A 24,429-nucleotide genomic window follows, 5' to 3' on the forward strand; every position below is an offset into this window, starting at 1 on the left:
ATAATTTTATTCAAACTCCTTCTTAATTAAGGAACGCGGCAAATCTTTTGCCTCCGTTTCGAAAAAAAGGGCATCATCCTGTTTACCTCTTCACCCGTTGATCAAATAAAGCTGACCACGCTTACCGTACGAATAAAAGACTACTCCCTGGCTTAACCCCTAAAAAATGCTACTCCCTCAGTTCCCCTTCGAAAAACTACTCACTCAGTTTGATAATACACTCCCGTTTCAGGTCCAAGAACTAGATGTCCGTTTCAGGTCCGAAAATAGACGTCCGTTAAAATTTGAAACAAGAATTAAATCTGTGGAATGATCGAATCATTTCTATGCCCTTCTCTTCAACTTTCCCTAACTTGTTTTTAGAGGTTATAAAGTAGGACAGAGGATGCATCTTTTAGCACTGACTTGGTTTTGGTAATCTAGCGTGTACTCCCTCCGTCCCATAATATAAGATACAGTCTTAGCTTGCAAAAACATCTTACACTGTGAGATGGAAGGGTAGAACATACATGTTGTCTTGATAGAAATTCAGGAAAATATTCAGATGATGTACATAGACATACTCCCTTTGTCCCAAAATCAGTGTCTCAATTTTAGTACAACTTTGTATTAAAGTTAGTAGAAAATTGAGACACTTATTTTCGGATAGAGGGAGTACATGTTGTCTTGATAGAAATTCAGGAAAATATTTAGATGATGTACTGTACATGAGGGGGTAGAACATACATGTTGTCTTGATAGAAATTAAGGAAAATATTCAGATGATGTACAATGTTTTTCACACTTCAAGAAAAAAAATCTTTTGGAGACGTTTTAGCTTGCAAAAACATCTTATATTGTGGGATGGAGGGAGTACAAGCTAGATTATCAAAACAAAATCAGTACTAAAAGATGCATCCTCGATCGTACTGTATAGCCTCTAAAAACAAGTTAGGGGAAGTAGAAGAGAAGGGCATTGAAATGATTCAATAACTTCAAGAAAAAATCTGGGAGGTAAAAACATGTGTTGGCATATATTGTGTGCACTGCAAAGTGTTGTACAAATAAACAAATTGTGTTCAGATATGGACAATATTTTTCACGAAACAGTTATGAAGGTAGATAGTGCTACACATTGTATTTGCAATTACAAGGAGTAGCACCTATTTTGACTATTTCTTTTAAGTCCTCTGCAGTTTAGGTGTTAACCACCTATATGCTACCTGCAGCTCTGCTTTTGGGAAATAAAAATAGTCCCCTATAAATACTCCGGATCAAACTTTCAAGCAAACTTTGCATGATCCCTGCACATGTTCAGAAGCAACTAAAAGTGACAAGATGCTCTCTCCAGTCACAAATATAAGATGTTTTCGATATTTCAATACGGACTACATACGAACTGAAATGAGTGAACAAACACTAAAATGTGTCTATATACACCCGAAAAAAGTTACGAGTACAACGGAGGTTGTATCTTTTAGGGCTTGGATTCAGGCACACTAGTATTGTCTTCCCTCTCTTTATCCCCACGCTACAGGCTGGATTTGAACTTTTACATCTCCAGGAGAGCAAAATGCCCATGCCAAAAACTGCAAGAATTTCCACACCAGCATTTCAAGTTTTCCTTTTGTTTTTATAGATGGCATTTGAAGTTTCTTGGGATTACAGTAAACCACGTATACAGGACCAATATTGATTAGCTTCACCTAGACCTGGTTAGCCAGCTCTTGTTGGTGAGGTGTAACCTGCTCGACTGATATCCGAGGACGAACGTTCCGCTCCTGAAATAAGGAAATTGAAGAGAATGAGTGTACTGACATTGCTGTAATCCTACAGATAGGAAAGCCTGAACACAATAACGACCACAGACAGTCAAAGCTGAAGGTATACAAGGAGATCTAGAGCAGAACAGCGTCATATCGATTATAAAAGACAATGGAAGAGAAAAACTTCATATATTGGCTGGGATTCAGGGATGGCGGCATGTTTATTAAAGGAGCTGGCACACAGGTGCATGCATAGACAATTGGTGCTATTTTTTTCTTCAGTGGCAATAAAATTTTCCTTGCTCAGAAATACTCCCTCCGTGTTCCTAAACATAAGTTTTTGTAGAGATTCCACTATAAACTACATACGGATGTATATAGATGTATTTTAAGTGTGGATTCATTCATTTTGCTTCGTATGTAGTCCACCTAGTGAAATCTCTACAAAGACTTACATTTAGGAACGGAGGAAGTATAACACAAATAAGCATCGTGTGCCAAGTAAATTACATGAGTACTCATAGTTCACTTACTCCAATTTCAGTGACAAAAAGACACAAAGAACATTTAACAGCAGGAGCCCCAAAAGGATACATCAGCAATATCTCACATCGTCCAGTGTACATTCCCAACTTCATGTGCTGCAACACAAATATAAGGTAAGATACCCTTGGAAGCATAAGAAGGTGCTATGTTTCAACACCCATGCAAGGGTAAGAATGCACAAGGATAAAATCATGCTACAAGATTTTTTTGTATAAAATGAAACATTAAGGGCGTCCATGTTTCAAAAGATATTTAATTGAGATATATTTGAGCCGATGGCCATCCAGAACTAGCAGAGTAGAAACTTGGAATCCTCAAATCTCTGTCAAGTGAGCTAGTGTTGATATAGAGGACCCCCATAAAGTTCTAGACCATGATAGAAGAACTGAGGAGAAAAGAGGCAGCCTGAAAACTATTGTAATGGGAAATAAAGAATAAGAGACAAGACGTGATGTTCAATGACCAAAGAAAAAGCTGGATCGGTAATACATAACAACAACAACAACAACAACAACAACAACAACAAAGCCTTTAGTCCCAAACAAGTTGGGGTAGGCTAGAGGTGAAACCCATAAGATCTCGCAACCAACTCATGGCTCTGGCACATGGATAGCAAGCTTCCACGCACCCCTGTCCATAGCTAGCTCTTTGGTGATACTCCAATCCTTCAGGTCTCTCTTAACGGACTCCTCCCATGTCAAATTCGGCCTACCCCGCCCTCTCTTGACATTCTCCGCACGCTTTAGCCGTCCGCTATGCACTGGAGCTTCTGGAGGCCTGCGCTGAATATGCCCAAACCATCTCAGACGATGTTGGACAAGCTTCTCTTCAATTGGTGCTACCCCAACTCTATCTCGTATATCATCATTCCGGACTCGATCCTTCCTCGTGTGGCCACACATCCATCTCAACATACGCATCTCCGCCACACCTAACTGTTGAACATATCGCCTTTTAGTCGGCCAACACTCAGCGCCATACAACATTGCGGGTCGAACCGCCGTCCTGTAGAACTTGCCTTTTAGCTTTTGTGGCACTCTCTTGTCACAGAGAATGCCAGAAGCTTGGCGCCACTTCATCCATCCGGCTTTGATTCGATAGTTCACACCTTCATCAATACCAAAGTTCGGGAAAGCGCGCTTAATCGAGCGCTTATGCGCGCCTACGCGCAAGGCACTGGCCTACCGCCTCGCATAGGCCATGTGCGCTCGTAAAGGCGCGACGCGCGCCTAGGCGGAGCGCTTTTCTCGCTGAGGCGAGCTTCGCCTCAGCGCGCGGAACAGCGCAGAACGGGCGCTTAATAGCGCAGAACGACGAGAGGGGATCCATCGGGGAATCGGGATAAAGAGGCAGGGAGCCACGGGATGAAAGGCAGAGGGTCAAAATCAAGCCCGTGTTAGGGTTAGGGTCTCCTCTCCTCCATTCCTCGCGTCGCCGGACTCTCCTTGGGGCCGCCGGCAGCAGCACGCCCTCCGCCGTGGATCTGAAGCTCCTCCTCGCGCCTCTCCTGCTCGGGCCCTCCCCCGCACCTCCGGTTCCTGGCCTTCGACCTCATCCCCGTGGATCTCGCGGCCTGGTATTCTTCTCTTCAGGCAGGTGAGCCCCCAGATCCCCATCGAGCCTACCTTCTACTACTAGCTTCTGTCTGTTGCTGCTTTGCTGGTGCTACTAGTTGCCGCTGAAGTGATGTTAGCTGCTGTTGGTGGTAGTTAGTGGTGTTGTTTACTAGTAGAGTAAAAGTAGTAGTACTTGGTGCTGTTGCCTGTTGCTGTTAATTTGCTGCTGCTAGCTGCTACTGCTGTTTGATGCTGCTACTACTTGTTTGCTGCTGATGCTAGCTGATGCTGATGCTAGCTGCTGCTGCTACTTGTTTGTTGCTAATGCTAGCTGCTGCTGCTTGTTTGCTGCTGCTGTCTGTGGCTACTAGCTGCTAATTTGTGTTGTTGACTTGTTGTTGTAGGATGTCAACATCAGAGAACACCACCGCCGAAACAGAGTCCGAAAGGCCGATAGCTCTTAAGAGGAAATCCAATGATGTTGGATGGAACTATGGGAAACTATGTGATGTCACAAACAAGGAGAGGGTGAAGTGTGACTTTTGTGGCCATATTAGCACCGGAGGAATTAACCGTTTCAAGCTACACATCACAGGCACCACCTCAAGCGTTCTTTCATGTTTAAGATCAACTCCGGAGGCTAAAGCAATATGCCAGAGAGCTCTTGATGCATATGAGGCAAAGAAGGTGGCGAAGAAAAAACATACGGCAGAAGTGAGGGCTGATGTGCATGTTACAGCCCTAAATGAAGCAAGGGATGGTAGAGAATCTGTTTGTGTTGGAAGCACATCATCGGAGCCCAACAAATTAGGACCAATGGACAAGTTTGTGCGTCCTATTGATGGTAAATCAAGCAAAGAGGAAGCCTTGAAGCAGCTAAGTATGAATGAAGCACTATTCAAGGAGAGAAGAGGTCAATGTTCACCATATGTTGCTAGATGGGTGTATTCACATGGTAATTCTGAAGTCCTTCATTTCTTTGCTTGCTTGTGCTTGAAATGATTGCTTGATTGCATTGTTTTGTTCCTTTGCTTGTAGGCATACCATTTAATGCTCTTGACAATGATGAGTTTTGTCAAATGTGTGAGGCCATAGGCAAATTTGGTCCTGGATATGAGCCTCCTACTCAATATGAGCTTAGGGAGAAGTTGTTGAGTGATGAATATGCAAGGACCAAGAGTTTGTTAGATGAACGTGAGAAGGAGAAGATAAAGCTTGGGTGCACCATCATGACAGATGCATGGACGAACATGAAGAGGAGGAGCATAATGAATTTGTGCATGCATTGTAGTGGGGGACAAGTTTTCTCAAATCAAAGGAAACATCCGATGTGTCACATACAAGTGAAGTCATATTTCAGCTAGTGGACAGCACAATTGAGGAGGTAGGGGCGGAGCATGTGATGCAAGTGGTGACCGACAATGCTTCCAATAACATGGGAGCCAAGAAAATGTTGCTTGAGAAGAGGCCGAAGATCTTTTGGAGCTCTTGTGCAACTCACACTATCAACTTGATGCTCCAAGGAATTGGCAGCCTCAAGAGATTCAAAACAATAATTGATCAAGCAAAGAACCTCACCATCTTCATCTATGCGCATCACAAGACTTTGGCATTGATGAGGGTTGCTACAAAAAGGAGAGATATCATAAGGCCGGGGGTGACTAGATTTGCTTCCGCTTTTCTCACATTGCAAAGTTTGTTGGAGAAGAAAGATGCTTTAAGGTATATGGTGGTTGAAAGAGCTTGGGAAGATATGAGTCATGTGAAAACAAAGAAAGGCAAGGATGCAACGGCAACGGTGATGGATGCTAACTTTTGGAAAGGTGTGCTCCTATGCATAAAGGTGTTTGAGCCATTGGTGAGAGTTCTTCGTTTGGTTGATGGGGATATTAAGCCATCAATGGCTTGGTTGTATGGAGAGTTGGTGAATGCAAAGAGGGAGATGAAGGAGGCATTTAACAACTTGGAGAGGAACTACAAAGATACTATGGGCATTGTTGAAAAGAAAATGAATGGAAGGCTAGATTCTCCACTGCACATGGCCGCATATGTGTTGAACCCACACTACAGTTATGCAGATAGCTCCGTCTTTACCACTGCAAATGAAGGATTTCAGGAGTGTGCTGAACAATACTATGCAAATGATCATGATACTTGCATGCTGGTTGTCAATGACGAGTTTCTGAAATATGAAAACAAAGAAGGAACTTCTGGAAAGAAGCTTGCAAAAGCATGTGAAAATAAAAGCTACAGCCCCGGTATACTTGCTTGCTCCTGCCCACTAGTTGCTACTCTTTTCTTGCTGCTACCATGCTACTGCTGCTCCTACCTTGATGCTGCTGCTACCATGCTACTGCTGTTTTTTGCTGCTGCTACCTTGTTGCTGCTGCTACTACTAACTTGCTACTGCTATATGTTCTCCGATTTCTAGTTGGTTGGTGGAAGCTTTATGGAGGAGAAACACCAAATTTGAAAGAAATGGCTATGAGAATCCTCTCTCTGACCTCTAGCTCTTCTGGTTGTGAAAGAAACTGGAGTGCATTTGAATCGGTATATCTCTTCTCTCAATTTTGTCTCCTCATTTGTCTTGTCTCTCGTTTTTGTTTTTAAATATGCTCATGCAAAATGATGTTTAATATGTAGAATTGTAGATACATACCAAGAGAAGAAATAGGCTCACAACGGAGCGATGCAACAATTTGGTCTTCATAAGGTTCAATAATAGGATGTTGTCTAGGAAACAAAAGCTCCTAGAGAAGAAGAAATGGGATGTGCTCATTAGCACCGATGCTACCGAAGCTCAAGGATTTCTATTTGAAGGAGGGGATGATTATGCAAGTGTTGTTTATCTTGATGAGGAGGATGGAGATGTTCATCCGGGTACGGGGATATCATGGGATCTACTTGGTGAAGCAATGGGAGCACAAGAGCAACTCCAACTTCGGAGGAGTGCAAGACTGAGAGACCTTGAGGAGGAGGAGTTTGAATCCGATCATGATGATGAGATAGTGGATGAAGATGAGATTGAGTATGAGGATGATTGAGAGGCATTGAGCATTTGAGCTAGTGATCATTGGCTCATTGCATGATGGTTGGCAGCACCATGCCATTAAGTGATCAAGTTATCATGCATTTGCATTCATGCATTTGTCTTTTGTTTGTTATTTGTTATGTAAGAGACTATGATGGAGTATTCACGGACTATTGTGGATCGTGGTCGTGGTACTTTGGTTTGGTAGCACTAAGCAAGTTTAAGACTTTTATTTGTTATGTAATATGCTTGCTTGTGAAGTTGTGAACTTGTGATATGTTCTGCCTATTACATTGCCTGTTTGCTACTTTGCTAGTTTGCTTTGATTGCTCATTCAAGTTGTGAACTTGTGATATGTTCTGCCTATTACATTACATTTTACATATATGAATGGTGAATCTGATATATAATGCTTTGCTTGCTCGGTTGCTCCTTGCTTGTTGGTTGCTGCTGCTAACATCTTGTCATCTTCTCTATGATGTATTTAGCTGTTGCACAATGCATTGGAGGGAGACGATCAGAGTAGAACATACAAAGAGGCAGGGGCAACATATTGGAGAGAGAACAAGGTTATAAACTTATAATTGTACCTCCAGTTTACATTCTAGCACTTTTTTATGTCAAACTGCTCTTTTTTGCCCATATCCGTACAATTATATAGAAAACGCATAATTGCGCCTAATTGCGCCTAATCACGCCTAAGCTAGAAAAGCGCAAGTAGGTGGCCAAACGCATAATTAACGCCTAGCGCTTTCTCAAACTTTGATCAATACCCCCATCCTCCTGCAGCATTGACCCCAAATACCGAAAGGTGTCCTTCTGGGGTACCACCTGGCCATCAAGGCTAACCTCCTCCTCCTCACACCTAGTAGTACTGAAACCACACATCATGTACTCGGTTTTAGTTCTACTAAGCCTAAACCCTTTCGATTCCAAGGTTTGTCTCCATAACTCTAACTTCCTACTTACCCCCGTCCGACTATCGTCAACTAGCACCACATCATCCGCAAAGAGCATACACCATGGGATATCTCCTTGTATATCCCTTGTGACCTCATCCATCACCAATGCAAAAAGATAAGGGCTCAAAGCTGACCCCTGATGCAGTCCTATCTTAATCGGGAAGTCATCAGTGTCGACATCACTTGTTCGAACACTTGTCACAACATTATCGTACATGTCCTTGATGAGGGTAATGTACTTTGCTGGGACTTTGTGTTTCTCCAAGGCCCTACTTTGCTGGGACTTTGTGTTTCTCCAAGGCCCACCACATGACATTCTGCGGTATCTTATCATAGGCCTTCTCCAAGTCAATGAACACCATATGCAAGTCCTTCTTTTGCTCCCTATATCTCTCCATAAGTTGTCGTACCAAGAAAATGGCTTCCATGGTCGACCTCCCAGGCATGAAACCAAACTGATTTTTGGTCACGCTTGTCATTCTTCTTAAGCGGTGCTCAATGACTCTCTCCCATAGCTTCATTGTATGGCTCATCAGCTTAATTCCACAGTAATTAGTACAACTCTGAACATCCCCCTTGTTCTTGAAGATTGGTACTAATATACTCCGTCTCCATTCTTCTGGCATCTTGTTTGCCCGAAAAATGAGGTTGAAAAGCTTGGTTAGCCATACTATCGCTATGTCCCCGAGACCTTTCCACACCTCAATGGCGATACAATCAGGGCCCATCGCCTTGCCTCCTTTCATCCTTTTTAAAGCCTCCTTGACCTCAAACTCCTGGATTCGCCGCACAAAACGCATGCTGGTCTCATCAAAGGAGTCGTCCAGTTCAATGGTAGAACTCTCATTCTCCCCATTGAACAGCTTGTCGAAGTACTCCCGCCATCTATGCTTAATCTCCTCGTCCTTCACCAAGAGTTGCCCTGCTCCGTCCTTGATGCATTTAACTTGGCCAATATCCCTCGTCTTCCTCTCTCGGATCTTGGCCATCTTATAGATGTCCCTTTCGCCTTCCTTCGTGCCTAACCGTTGGTAGAGGTCCTCATATGCCCGACCCCTTGCTTCACCAACAGCTCGCTTTGCAGCCTTCTTCGCCATCTTGTACTTCTCTATGTTGTCTGCACTCCTATCCAGGTATAGGCGTCTGAAGCAATCGTTCTTCTCTTTAATCGCCTTCTGGACATCATCATTCCACCACCAGGTATCCTTATCTTCACTTCTCCTTCCCCTGGACACTCCAAACTCCTCCGAGGCCACCTTACGAATACAAGTCGCCATCTTCATCCACACATTGTCCGCATCCCCTCCTTCCTCCCAAGGGCCCTCCTTAATGACCCTTGAACGCCTGAGCTACCTCCCCCTTGAGCTTCCACCACTTTGTTCTAGCGACTTTGGCACGCTTATCCCGCTGGACACGAAACGAAAGCGAAAGTCAGCAACCACCAGCTTATGTTGGGGTACAACACTCTCTCCAGGTATCACCTTACAGTCTAGGCACGCACGCCTATCTTCTCTTCTCGAGAGGATCGGTAATACAGAAAATGAGTGAAAATGAAACCGGGGGCTTTTACCCTCCCTGGCAGTTTAAAAAAATACAGGAACAAAATGAATGACAAGAAAATGGGGAAAGCAGAGAACTGTTGAACAAAGTAGAAATGGTATGTACCTTCCACTACTAGGTTTATTGTCCGACAGGCAGCACACTGTACATGAACAGCACCTCTAGGATAAGCAATAAGTTCACGGCAGCTTCCACACACCATTTGACCTACTTCTGCACAAAGTTAACATATCAAACATTGTTATGAAGGTTGCCACCCTTGATTATGTAGGTACAGTTGGCTTCTTTAATTCAGAACTGCATGTGGTTTGCTACTATAACAGCCCAGATGAGAAGTTTGTTGTCGTTTATGGCTATTACGCGTAAGATGAATGCACCTAAATCTGGATTGTGCATGTGTGCAACACAATTTCTTCTGTCTATTGCTGTTCTTAAATACACAATATACGATAACTAGGTTTTCCTTGTTGAATTTGAAGATTGTTATCAGATCAGGTACCAAAGGAGGCTAGGCAACCAAACCCCACCATTTCGTTGGCTTTCAAAGGGCAAGGTTACATGCATGTAAACATCCACAACCATGTAACCATTTCGAGTAAATACGATAATAAATTTCAAGGAACAGCACTGGAGGCTCATGATAGCAGTCCAAGGGCAAATGCGAGAGACTCTCATGCTGGGTGATGGTGGAGGACAACAGGATGAAGATGTAAGGATGCAATGGATGAAGACGCTGATGAAATGGCCTGAAGCAAGATGAGTTTGGTTGGCCTCCTGGAGGAAGCTTTTTGTGTGCACCTGCGTGTGCTTCGAACCTTTTGTTTCTCTCCCCTTTTGGGTTGCCTCTAGAACTGTGTTCGTTTTCGTTAGCGTCTTGTTTTAGTTTGCTATGAACTTGTAACCCCCCCCCCCCGGTAGCGGCGCATGCAGCAGTTTGGCCTCCTTTTGAGAACCAGTGTGGTTGAGGGTTTAGGATGTTTTCTCTGGGGCCTTTTCGTTTGTTGCCTGCTTTGCGCTGTGGACGCGATGGACCTTGTTTGTTCCGTTATCTGATTGATAGTGGAACCCGATCCAATCTGGATTGCATGGAAAAAAAAATTGGAGCCTTTCATCGTGTTCATGTCTTTATATACTAATATCTTGATTGTGCAGCACTCATATCCAATCATTATCACCGCCAATAACTCCATAGATGACCATTAATTACTAGCTAATATATATGGTAATTTTGTAATATACATGAAATGCAGCCAAAAAATAATAAAATGGACCATTAGTAACCTTTGTTAATGAAAGGAGGTGGTGGTGGTGGCAGAAGTTCCACCGCGTCCAATGAACAAGGTGCGGCCTGAACATTTGGAGAAGATGACTGCTGCCTTAGCTGGGGCAATGACCCCTCTGCTCCATTCTCAAATCGCGGGAGCAATGTAGTTGCACTGTCCATGTTTGTAACCATCGCCTGCAATGCAGGCGGTGGCAGAACTGGTCCCTCTGAGTTAACTGCAACACAATCTGTGGCAGGTACATGCATCGGGGTGTCCACAACATGTGCCGTAACAGAATTCATCTGTGGCTCTAGCTGTGGCAATGACCCGCTCTCCAACGGTGGTGACAGAATGGGTGATGTGCCCTCTTCAATTGTCCCCAGTACAGGCGCTGGATGATGCATTTGGTCCAATGCCCCTATGACTGCCCCAGTGGCAACCACATCTGGGGTCTGAGCCTGAGGAAGAAAAGCAGGATATGGCAAAGGCTGCAAGTTCTCATGCCCTGAAGGCACCATCTCTGGTGAACAAGCAGTACCGTTCTCCTTAGGAGATGGCCGCCAGTGCATTTGTTGTGGTAATGACCCCTCTGCTCCACTCTCCGGTGATGTCTCCATTTTCACATCAATTGTTTCTAATGCAGGTGATAGCTGAGCTGCTTCCTCCGACACATATTCAGCTATAGTGGTGGTTGAATCGTGTAAGGTGAATGCAGTCTGTGAGAAGACTGGAGATGGTAGCAGTAGCTGTGATGACTTAAAATTCTCAAACCCTGGAGGTGCCATATCTGGCGAACTGGGCACATCTTGCGAAATAGGAGAAGGTGGTCTTGGCTGTGGCTCTTGCAGCGATCCTTCCACTCCACTCTCTAAAGGTACCGTTAGTGGATGTATGGCATTCATGTCCACATCCATTGCCTCCAGTGCAGGTGGTGATCCAGCTGCTTCCTCCAATGTCACGGGCAATGGCATCACAGCAGCATCTGGCATGATATATGCAGTCCCAGACGGAGGCGTGGATAATGGTTGCCATGACAATCTAAAACTCTCAAACCCGGGCGGTGCAATCTCCGGTGAACAAGGAGGAGACTCTGCAACTGGAGTAGTTGATCTCAATAATGGCTGTTTCAATAACCCTTCCAACTTGCTCCCCAATGGTGGCAGCAAGTTGCACGCACTGTCTGTCTCGACATCTATTGCCTCCAACGTTGGCACTGATAACACCGCCTCCTCAGGTGTCACTGCCACTGCCTTGGTGGCGATCACATCAGACGAGGCATATGTGTTTTCATTGGATAGTGGCATGCATGACAACTTGAAATTCTCAAACCCAGGAGGTGGCATATCTGGTGAGCAGGGCTCAGCTTGTGTGATGGGAGAAGGTGATCTCAGCAGTGGCTGCCACAATGGCTCCTCTGCCCCACTCTCCGATGATGGCAGTGGCAGGTTACGTGCAGCGACTACCTTTGTGTCCATAGTCTCCAATACAGGCAGTGGATTAGCCACCCCCTCCGGCACAGCCGAATTTAGCAATGAGTGTGCAGTTTCGACTGACAGGTTGGGAGGGGGTAGTGGCGGCCATAAAAATTTAAATTTCTCAAACCCGGGAGGCGCCATGTCCGGCGAACAGGGTTCAGCCTCCGTTGGGGAAGAAAGTGGTATATGCATTGCTACTTCAAATGACCCCTCAGAATCACTCTTACATACTGACGGCGCGCCAGGCTCTTCCGAGGTCACTGCAATTGCATTGGTCTGGGCCGCATCTGGCAAGCCATGTGCAGCTTCAACCTGGCGAGGGCGAGGAGAAGGCGGCTGTGAGTGCTCGAAATTTTCACACCCTGGAAGCACCGTAGGCCAAGGTGGTCGCCGATGCTGTTGTGGCAACAACCCCTCTGGTTCACTCTTCACTGGTAGCGTCGGCGGTGCAGGAGCAGTGGGCCGGTTGGCATCCATCGATTCGAGCGCAGCGGGTAGCCGGCCGGCTTCCTCGGACACCACTGCGGCCGAATCAGCGAGTGACCCATCCGACAGGGCGCCTGCGGTCCAAGCTGGAGGACTAGATGGGGTTGACGGCGATGGAGTTTCCGCCACCGAGGCCGCCACGATTTGGTGCGAGGGAGAAGGCGATGCCTCCGTGGTCGCTGCCTCGGGGAAAGCCTCGGCCGCTGGCGGCGGCAAAGGCGAAGCGTGCTGCTCCAGTTTGGTGGCTTCGAGAGCAGGTGAGGCGGAGAGCGAAGGCGGCCTGCCCGCCTCTCGCTTTTTTCCGTCAATATGCGCCGGCGCCGACACCGTAGATTCGCAAGCTTCCGGAGACGTCGCGGTGAGGCCTGGATGCGACGGTGGAGTCGACTCGGCGTGATCAGATTGGGCTGGCTCCAGCGGATCTGCGGTGGTAGGTTGGGGGGTTTCTTGGGGAGGTGGTGCGGAAGGGAATGGTGGTGGTGAAATCATCGGCTTGTTCTCCGACGGTGGCCCTATCTCCGGTGAGCTAAGCATAGGCCTCGGCGCCGTCAATGGCGGCGGGCGCTGGGAAGGAGAAACGCTCAGCCTGGTAGCGACAAAGAATGTGTTTCAGTGCTTCTGAGGCTCTCTTTTTTCAGTCGGTAATTCGCTAGGTTGGGCCTTCGCTGCTCGCTGCGCTCGCATTGACCTATCCAAACCTGGCCAGATGGGCCGGCCAGGTATGGCCCGACCCGGCATGGCCCAGCACAGCCTGGGCTATACGGGCCAGGCACGGCACGCCAAGGTTGTGTCGGGCCGGCACGTGTGCCTGGCTCGCTGGCCAGGCACGGCCCCATATACCGAAATCACTCTGTGAAAATCTTGGTCACACTTCCAAGGAATGCGGAGATGGGGTGCACTCTCCAAAAGCCCTAGTTTTCAAAGACCTCCGAGCAACATGGTTCAGAGGACCGGGGAGAGGCCCGGGTGAAGGATCAGGTGACAGGGGAGGCCGAGGAAGAGGCAGATCAGGAAGGGGCCGTGGGCGTGGAAACTCACAACACGACCCTTCTGAACAAGCTGAGCACGAGGGACCAGACAACAGGGCATTTGATGTGACAACGGAGGAAGTTGATAGAAACAGAAAAAGGGGGGTGGCCACAGCCGAGCTGAAAGACTCCTTGACCGCCTCATCGTCATTGACATCGGCTTCAACACCACCTCTATTGTCGCCACCTGAGATCCCACAGAGCCCACCACCGAAGCAGGAACCTAAGAGGAACAAACCAAGTCCAGCAACACCTGACAATGCACTGGTTAAGAGTACAGTTTCAAAAATCAATGATGCGCTTTTGGCGGGCCCCCTGAGTGGGCCGCGCCTAGCGCAATGAGTACCTTATGTTGGAACTGCCGCGGGGCTGGCAACCCCGCGACAGTTAGAGAGCTTCGTGACCTCACGAGGCGTTTGGCCCCCTCTATACTTTGTATCTTAGAGACTCAAATAGAGGGTACGAGAGTGGAAAATCTAGCAGACACGCTTGGTTTTAATAAAAGTTATGCAGTTAGTAGCTCTGGTAGGAGTGGTGGACTCGGCATTTTTTGAAATGATGAAATAAAGGTTGAAGTTGTTGGCTATTCGAAGTACCACATTGACACTTTAATTGATGAACTTGTTGAATCCCAAGTAAGAATTACTTTTGTATATGGGGAGGCCCAAGTCCCTGAGAGATATAAAACTTGGGACATGATTCGTGGTATTGCAGTCTCTCACGCAAACCATGGGCTATTGTTGGAGATTTTAATGAGGTACTACATGGTCATGAACACGATGGAATAGGCAATCGGAGTCAAGCTCAGATGGATGCTTTCAGAGATGCTCTGGATACATGCGGCTTGTCTGATATCGGTTATAGAGGGTCGAACTGGACCTTTGAGAAAGGAGTAGGAGGAGGAACATATACACGAGTCAGGATGGATAGATGTGTGGCAAACCATGAGTGGCTCCTCAACTTCCCGGCGACCACCCTTGAGCACAAAACGGCAGCTGGTTCTCATCACCTCCCGATCCTCCTCCGGATACGTGATGTGCATGCATGCAACGGTGGGGCCAGATCGTTTAAATACGCACCTATGTGGGAGAGAGACAAGAACCTATTTAATGTGGTTGGCAGCAGGTGGTCAGCACAGGCGGGCGACAAAGTGGAATCGCTGCGCGGAAAGCTAGGCGAGTTGGCGGGAGATCTCACCAGATGGGACAGAGATCACTTTGGATCGGTATGAACTGAGATTCGCCAATTAAACAATGCACTCCAGATTTTGCGCGCTGCCCCCGGGCGCTCTGGCCCAAGCCGCGAGGAAGTTAAGGTATGTGATAGATTGATTGAACTGTACCATCGAGAGGAGATCCTCTGGCGACAAAGGGCGCGTTTGGACTGGCTAGTACATGGGGACAAAACACATGTTTTTTTCACTTAAGAGCAAGCCGCAGACACAGGAAAAATCAGATAAAAATGTTGCAGAAACCTGATGGCCAAATGACAGAAGATAAAGCAGAGCTGGAGGAGATGACCATCGAGTTCTACAAAAACTTATACACATCTGAGGGGGTATAGAATATCGAGCAGGTCATTGACACGGTGCCAGTTAAAGTAACACCTGAGATGAATGATATACTCAATGCTCTGTATAGCCAAGATGAAGTCAAAAAGGCTCTTTTCCAGATGTTCCCTATCAAGGCACCAGGCCCTGATGGCTTCCCGGCTCACTTCTCCGAACGCCATTTGGACATGTGTGGCGCGGATGTGACTAAGGTGGTACTCAGAATAGTGGATGGGACAGAATCGGCTCACTGTATCAACGAGACCGTACTTCTCCTAATCCCTAAGGTAAAAAACCCAACATTGTTATCACAGTTTCACCCAATTAGCCTTTGTAATGTGCTCTATAAAATTGCCTCCAAGGTTATATCAAACAGATTAAAGGTTATCCTGCCTGACATCATATCCCAGGAACAGTCAGCTTTTGTGCCAGGTAGACTTATTACTGACAGTATCATAACTACTTATGAGTGACTACATTTCATGAAGCGCAACAAGGCGAAAAAACATCAAGCTTGCACTTTGAAACTCGATATGATGAAAGCCTATGACAGGGTTGAATGGGCATACATGATGGCCATAATGCTCAAGTTGGGATTTACAAAAACTTGGGTGAATATAGTCATGGGGCTAGTTAGCTCAGTGAAATTTTCAGTTCTATTTTATGGAAAGAAGCTTCAAGAGTTCAAACCTTCACAAGGAATCCGACAAGGGGACCCGATATCTCCATACTTGTTCTTGTTAGCAGCAGAGGGCCTTTCGTGCCTTTTAAAATCAAGAAGTGGGTCACCAAACTTGGGGGATACAAGTGGCACCTTCAGCACCGCAAGTAAACCAGCTTTTGTTTGCAGATGACAGCCTGATGTTTATCAAGGCGAATAGTGGGGGAGCTACCGAGGTCAACCAGGTGTTGGAAACTTACTGTCTAGCCACAGGGCGGCATGTTAACACAGCCAAGTCCTCAATTTTCTTCAACAAAGGAGTGCCGGAAAGCACTCGTATTGAGGTAAAGGGCCTGTTAAATATACCAAATGAAATGTTGAATGCGAATATTTGGGTATGCCATCAGATATTGGAAACTCCAAAAATGGTGCTTTTAAGTACCTTAAGGACCGTTTGTGGAGCAAGATACAGGGCTGGATTGAGAGGACAATGTCTACTGCGGGTAAGGAAGTTTTGGTGAAAGCGATTGCCCAAGCAGTGCCAATGTACTCAATGTCATGCTTCAAACTGCCTAGAGGTTTGTGTGAGCACCTAAACATGTTGATACGGAAATTTTGGTGGGGGAGTAAAGATGGACATCACAGGCCACATTGGGTCTCTTGGAAAGCTATGACACAACCAAAAGGAATGGGTGGCCTCGGTTTCAAAGATTTTGAGCTGTTTAATTTGGCTATGCTTACTCGTTAGCTGTGTCGTTTGCTTCAGAATCCTGATTCCCTGGCGGTGCAGGTTCTCAAAGGTGTATACTACCCAAACTCGTCCATATTACGAGCCACGCTAGGGGGTCACCCAAGCGAAGTATGGAGAGCCATCATCGAGGGGCGGGATACTTTAAAACAAGCCCTTATAAAAAGGATTGGAAACGGCTAGAGTACAAATATCTGGGCGGGGGGGATTGGATCCCTAGAGAAGAGATGATGAGACCATATGGATGCATTCACCCGAAACCTCCAACCCTAGTATCCAAATTGATTGACACAACAACGGCCCCTTGGGATAAACAGCTGCTCCAGACTGTCTTCTTGTCCTTTGATGCCAAGGTCATAGCTAATATTTCGATATGCACAATGAACATGCCAGATTTTTGGAGTTGGGCGCATGAGAGGAATGGTACCTTTTCTGTTAAATCTGCATATCACATGCTAGTCTCTACTAGACAGTGAAGAGAGGCCTGGCTGGAGGGTCGTGCGGGACCCTCGGGCCTTAATTCAGAAGAGGGATCATGGAAAGCATTGTGGAAGATTCAAGTTCCTGCAAAAATACGCATGTTTCTCTAGAGATTATCTAAATATTCCCTGCCCATGGAAGATATTAGAGCACATAGACATATGTCAGATACAAGTTCATGCGGATTATGTGGGGCGCCGGATTCATGGAAACATTCTCTCTTAGAATGCACGGTCGCCCGATGCACTTGGGCGCTACTGGAGGAGGAGCTTGGTTTCGAGATAGCTACCACATCTGAACCGGGGGCAAAGAATTGGCTGTTTGCACTGATGGAGAAGATACCACATGACAAGTTTGTGCTCGCGGCGGTAACGCTCTGGGCCATATGGACCGCCAGACGGAAAGCTATCCATGAAGGGATTTTTCAAACCCCACATGCAACAAAAGAGTTCATCACTTGCTTCGTCAGGGATTTAGAGGTGGTGAGGGAGAAGAGAGCTACGACCCCTACTCAGAGGGTAACAAGCGTGGCTACACCTGCCAGACGACCTACTGCACCACTAGCGGACTTCATAAAGATACATGTGGACGCAGGGATCAGGGCACAGAGAAGGGGGTCCGCGGCCGCTATCTGTCGAGACAGTCAAGGCGTCTACTTAGGCAGTACGGCATTGATAATAGATGGGGTGTACGACCCCGCAACCATGGAGGCTATAGCCTGCCGAGAGGGTATGCCATTAGCACAAGACCTCCAAATTCATAATCTTGTCATATCTTCAGATTCAAAATAGGTGGTCAATGACATTGTGAAGGGCAGTCAAGGGGTGTATGGAGCCACCATCAACGAAATTCAAGCCAGATCAGCAGCTTTTTCTTGTAATTTTATTTACAAAAGTCGAGTAGTTAATTTTGAAGCTCACAAACTGTGTGGAGTTTAATCAATAAAAGGCTTTTACCCCTAAAAAATACCGAAATCACTAATTGAGGAGTACTCGTTGTAGTTACTCAAAAAAATGTACTCGTTGCAAAGATCACTCCAACTCCCTGGTTGTGACAAGTGGCGCACATGCAACGTGTCACTTGTCGCAACCTGAGAGTTTCCCTTTTTTCGTAGATCCGTTTATTCAAAACGTTTTATCTCTCAAACCGCGCATCTCCGCTTTCATCGTTGGATTCCTCGCGTCGAGATCTGCAAAACTAGATCCCATGTTGATAGGTTCTGATGAACTTTTTTTCACGAAAAAACCGGACGAAAAAACTGAACCAGGAGCACGGGTTTGTCCCTTAAAAAAGAGAAAACGTGTTTTTTTCGTTTCCGAGGAGGGACGACCATGACTCTCGTGAAAGCACAACCGTGCCTCTTGCGGAAACAAAACCGTGACTCTTGCGAAAGGAAAAAAACAAAACACACGTTTTCCCTTTTTGAGAGGCACGACCGTGACTCTCGTGAAAGCACAACCGTGCCTCTCGCGGAAGCAAAACCGTGACTCTCGCGAAAGAAAAAAAAAAGAAAAAATGTGTTTTTTTTGTTTCCGAGAGGCACGACCATGACTCTCGCTAAAGCACAATCGTGCCTCTCACGGAAGCAAAACCGTGACTCTCGCGAAAGGAAAAAAATAGAAAACGCATTTATTTTTTGTTTCCAAGAGGCACGGCCATGACTCTCGCGAAAGCACACCCGTGCCTCTCGCGGAAGCAAAACCGTGACTCTCGTGAAAGAAAAAAACAGAAAACACATTTTTTTTCATTTTCGAGAGGCACGGCCGTGACTCTCGCGAAAGCAAAACCGTGCCTCTCGTGGAAGCAAAACCGTGACTCTCGCGAAATGGGAAAAAAAGAAAACACGTCTTTTCACACATTTTTTCAAAATTGTTTTTATTGAAAAGGTAAGGAAGACCGGTTGAAAACCAGAACGTCGAAAAAAATGGAAAAAACCGTTTAAAAGCCGAAAATGGTGCGGAAAAATAAAATAAAAAAACAAAATCTGGAGGGAGCGCTTAGAGCGCGACACATGGCGATTGGCTGAGAGCGCGCCAGGTGGCGCTGATCGTTGCGAGGCTCCCGAAGGAGCGCTCGTTAACTAGTTGCTCTCACGCTAAAAAGAAAAGACACGACCCCTATTATACGGGCTGCCACGACAGCACGTTAGGCCCGCTGGCTCGCGTAGAATTTGCCCTATTGGGCTGTTTTGGGCTTATAATTAGGCTTACTGTGATGTATACAAAAAAAATAAACAGGCTATAACGTGTCGGCATGCGTGCCTAGCCTCACGACCCAGGGCATGGCCCTGCGGGCCACAAGTCGGGCACACGAGATTTCAAGCCGGCACACCCGGACCGGCCCATTTGGCCACCTTTGGTTCCCCTCAAAAAAAATGGCCACCTTTGACTGTATCCCATCCTCTGTCATCTCATCTCTTTTCTCTCATTCTCCTTTCGAGCGTCATTGTGCAAAGGTTTGCAACCATCGTCAGCCTAGCTCCGGTCAGCACCATCATCTCCTTCTCTCATGTTCCAGCCTTCTCCATTCCCCATCCACACACTTTTCACCCTGTTCGTCCAGCCGCGACCACCCCAGCAGCCAACTACTTTACTGCATAAACTCCTTCATGCAGGTGGCCACCTCAAGCATTGTCCTCTTCGACGACATCGACACCTTCCTCGGGGAACCGCTGGCACCCATGCTAGACCAACTCCCCACTATGCTAAAGTTGCGGTCATTATGCCCCTTTTGATGTCATTGTTGGGAATCGTTGCATGGAAAACAAAAAAATTCTACACACACGCAATGATCTATCCATGAAGATGCATAGCAACGAGGGGGAGAGTGTGTCTACGTACCCTCGTAGACCGTAAGAGGAAGCATTACTCAACGCGGTTGATGTAGTCAAACTTCTTCGCGCTTCAACTGATCAAGTACTGAATGTTGGAAATATGCCCTAGAGGCAATAATAAAATGGTTATTATTATATTTCCTTGTTCATGACAATTGTCTATTGTTCATGCTATAATTGTGTTATCCGTAAATCGTAATACATGTGTGAATATATAGACCACAACACGTCCCTAGTGAGCCTCTAGTTGACTAGCTCGTTGATCAATAGATAGTCATGGTTTCCTGACTATGGACATTGGATTTCATTGATAACGGGATCACATCATTAGGAGAATGATGTGATGGACAAGACCCAATCCTAAGCATAGCACAAGATCATGTAGTTCGTTTTGCTAGAGCTTTTCCAAATGTCAAGTATCATTTCCTTAGACCATGAGATTGTGCAACTCCCGGATACCGTAGGAGTGCTTTGGGTGTGCCAAACGTCACAACGTAACTGGGTGACTACAAAGGTGCATTACGGGTATCTTCGAAAGTGTCTGTTGGGTTGGCATGAATCGAGATTGGGATTTGTCACTCCGTATGACGGAGAGGTATCTCTAGGCCCACTCGGTAATGCATCATCATAATGAGCTAAATGTGACCAAGTGTCTGGTCACGGGATCATGCATTACGGTACGAGTAAAGTGACTTGCCGGTAACGAGATTAAACGAGGTATTGGGATACCAACGATCGAATCTCGGGCAAGTAACGTACCGATTGAGAAAGGGAATTGTATACGGGATTGATTGAATCCTCGACATCATGGTTCATCCAATGAGATCATCGAGGAGCATGTGGGAACCAACATGGGTATCCAGATCCTGCTGTTGGTTATTGACCGGAGAGTCGTCTCGGTCATGTCTGCATGTCTCTCGAACCCGTAGGGTGTACACACTTAAGGTTCGGTTACGCTAGGGTTGTAGAGATAATAGTATGTGGTAACCCGAAAGTTGTTCGGAGTCCCGGATGAGATCCTGGACGTCACAAGGAGTTCCAGAATGGTCCGGAGGTGAAGAATTATATAGAGGAAGTCCAGTTTCGGCCATCGGGAATGTTTCGGGGGTCACCGGTATTGTACCGGGACCACAGGAAGGGTCCCGGGGGTCCATCGGGTGGGGCCACCTATCCCGGAGGGCCCCATGGGCTGAAGTGGGAGGGGAACCAGCCCCAGGTGGGCTGGTGCACCCCCCCTTGGGCCCCCCTGCGCCTAGGGTTGGAAACCCTAGGGGTGGGGGGCGCCTCACTTGCCTTGGGGGACAAGCCACCCCCTTGGCCGCCGCCCCCCTTTGAGATCCCATCTCCAGGGGGCCGGCGCCCCCCCCCCCCTTGGCCCTATATAAAGAGGGGGGAGGGAGGGCAGCCGCACCCAAGTCTCTGGCGCCTCCCTCTCCCCCTGCAACACCTCTCCCTCTCGTAAGTGCTTGGCGAAGCCCTGCCGAGATCGCCGCTGCTTCCACCACCACGCCGTCATGCTGCTGGATCTTCATCAACCTCTCCCTCCGCCTTGCTGGATCAAGAAGGAGGAGACGTCTTCCCAACCGTACGTGTGTTGAACGCGGAGGTGTCGTCCGTTCGGCACTAGGATCATCGGTGATTTGGATCACGACGAGTACGACTCCCTCAACCCCGTTCTCTTGAACGCTTTCGCGCAATCTACAAGGGTATGCAGATGCACTCCTCTCTCTTGTTGCTAGATGACTCCATAGATTGATCTTAGTGAAGCATAGAAATTTTTTATTTTCTGCAACGTTCCCCAACAGTGGTATCAGAGCTAGGTCTATGCGTAGTTACTATGCACGAGTAGAACACAAACTTGTTGTGGGCGTAGATGTTGTCAATTTTCTTGCCACTAATAATCTTATCTTGCTTCGGCGGCATCGTGGGATGAAGCGGCCCGGACCGACCTTACACGTACGCTTACGTGAGACGGGTTCCACCGACTGACATGCACTAGTTGCATAAGGTGGCTAGCGGGTGTCTGTCTCTCCCACTTTAGTTGGAGCGGATTCGATGAAAAGGGTCCTTATGAAGGGTAAATAGAAATTGGCATATCACGTTGTGATTTTACGTAGGTAAGAAACGTTCTTGCTAGAAACCTATAGAAGCCACGTAAAAACTTGCAACAACATTTAGAAGACGTCTAACTTGTTTTTGCAGCATATGCCTTGTGATGTGATATGGCTAAAAGGATGTGATGAATGATATATGTGATGTGTGAGATTGATCATGTTCTTGTAATAGGAATCACGACTTGCATGTCGATGAGTATGACAACCGGCAGGAGCCATAGGAGTTGTCTTTATTTTTTATATGACCTGCGTGTCATTGAATACGCCATGTAAATTACTTTACTTTATTGCTAAACACGTTAGCCATAGAAGTAGAAGTGATCGTTGGCGTGGCAACTTCATGAAGACACGATGATGGAGATCATGATGATAGAGATCATGGTGTCATGCCGGTGACGAAGATGATCATGGCGCCCCGAAGATGGAGATCAAAGGAGCAATATGATATTGGCCATATCATGTCACTATTTGATTGCATGTGATGTTTATCATGTTTTGCTTCTTATTTTCTTAGAACGACGGTAGTAAATAAGATGATCCCTTATAATAATTTCAAGAAAGATATCCCCCTAACTGTGCACCGTTGCGAAAGTTCGTTGTTTCGAAGCACCACGTGATGATCGGGTGTGATAGATTCTAACGTTCACATACAACGGGTGTAAGACAGATTTACACATGTAGAACACTTAGGTTGACTTGACGAGCCTAGCATGTACAAACATGGCCTCGGAACACAAAGAGACTGAAAGGTCGAACATGAGTCGTATGGAAGATACGATCAACATGGAGATGTTCACCGATGATGACTAGTCCGTCTCACGTGATGATCGGACACGGGCTAGTCGAGTCGGATCATGTATCACTTAGATGACTAGAGGGATGTCTAATCTGAGTGGGAGTTCATTGAATAATTTGATTAGATGAACTTAATTATCATGAACTTAGTCTAAAATCTTTACAATATGTCTTGTAAATCAAATGGCCCACGCTAATGTTGCCCTCAACTTCAATGCATTCCTAGAGAAAACCAAGCTGAAAGATGATGGCAGCAACTATATGGACTGGGTCCGGAACCTGAGGATCATCCTCATAGTTGCAAAGAAAGATTATGTCCTAGAAGCACCGCTAGGTGAAGCACCCATCCTAGAGAACCAAGACGTTATGAACGCTTGGCAGTCTCGTGCTGATGATTACTCCCTCGTTCAGTGCGGCATGCTTTACAGCTTAGAACCGGGGCTCCAAAAGCGTTTTGAGCAACACGGAGCATATGAGATGTTCGAAGAGCTGAAATGGTTTTCCAAGCTCATGCCCAGGTCGAGAGATATGAAGTCTCCGACAAGTTCTTCAATTGTAAGATGGAGGAAAATAGTTCTGTTAGTGAGCACATACTCAAAATGTCTGGGTTGCACAACCGCTTAACTCAGCTGGGAGTTAATCTCCTGGATGACGCGGTTATTGACAGAATCCTTCAGTCGCTTCCACCAAGCTACAAGAGCTTTGTGATGAACTTCAATATGCAGGGGATGGAAAAGACCATTCCTGAGGTATATTCAATGCTAAAATCAGCGGAGGTAGAGATCAAAAAGGAACATCAAGTGTTGATGGTGAATAAAACCACTAAGTTCAAGAAAGGCAAGGGTAAGAAGAACTTCAAGAAGGACGGCAAGGGGGTTGCCGCACCCGATAAGCCAGTTGCCGGGAAGAAGTCAAAGAATGGACCCAAGCCTGAGACCGAGTGCTTTTATTGCAAGGGAAGTGGTCACTGGAAGCGGAACTGCCCCAAGTACTTAGCGGACAAGAAGGCCGGCAACACCAAAGGTATATGTGATATACATGTTATTGATGTGTACCTTACCAGCACTTGTAGTAGCTCCTGGGTATTTGATATCGGTGCGGCTGCTCATATTTGTAACTCAAAGCAGGAGCTGCGGAATAAGCGAAGACTGGCGAAGGACGAGGTGACGATGCGCGTCGGGAATGGTTCCAAGGTCGATGAGATCACCGTCGGCAGCTACCTCTACATTTACCTACGGGATTAGTTTTAAACCTCAATAATTGTTATTTAGTGCCAGCTTTGAGCATGAACATTGTATCTGGATCTCGTTTAATACGAGATGGCTACTCATTTAAATCCGAGAATAATGGTTGTTCTATTTATATGAGAGATATGTTTTATGGTCATGCCCCGCTGGTCAATGGTTTATTCTTAATGAATCTCGAACCTGATGTTACACATATTCATAGTGTGAATACCAAAAGATGTAAGGCTGATAACGATAGTACCACATACTTGTGGCACTGCTGCCTTGGTCACATTGGTGTCAAGCGCATGAAGAAGCTCCATGCTGATGGACTTTTAGAGTCTCTCAATTATGAATCGTTTGACACAT

The 24,429-nt window shown here is 46.5% G+C and overlaps 1 pseudogene across 1 annotated transcript; it reads right to left on the reverse strand.

Moving 5' to 3' along the window:
• Positions 1 to 1,329: 1,329 nt before the first annotated feature.
• Positions 1,330 to 13,269, reverse strand: LOC123070108 (proteoglycan 4-like; annotated as a pseudogene). Its single transcript, XR_006433386.1, has 4 exons — positions 10,682 to 13,269; positions 9,506 to 9,613; positions 2,279 to 2,386; positions 1,330 to 1,760 (listed from the first exon to the last, which is right to left on the reverse strand). The product of XR_006433386.1 is annotated as a proteoglycan 4-like (transcript).
• Positions 13,270 to 24,429: the final 11,160 nt, after the last annotated feature.

This window comes from Triticum aestivum, chromosome 3B (genome assembly GCF_018294505.1).
Source record: "Triticum aestivum cultivar Chinese Spring chromosome 3B, IWGSC CS RefSeq v2.1, whole genome shotgun sequence".
NCBI classification, from domain to species: domain Eukaryota; kingdom Viridiplantae; phylum Streptophyta; class Magnoliopsida; order Poales; family Poaceae; genus Triticum; species Triticum aestivum.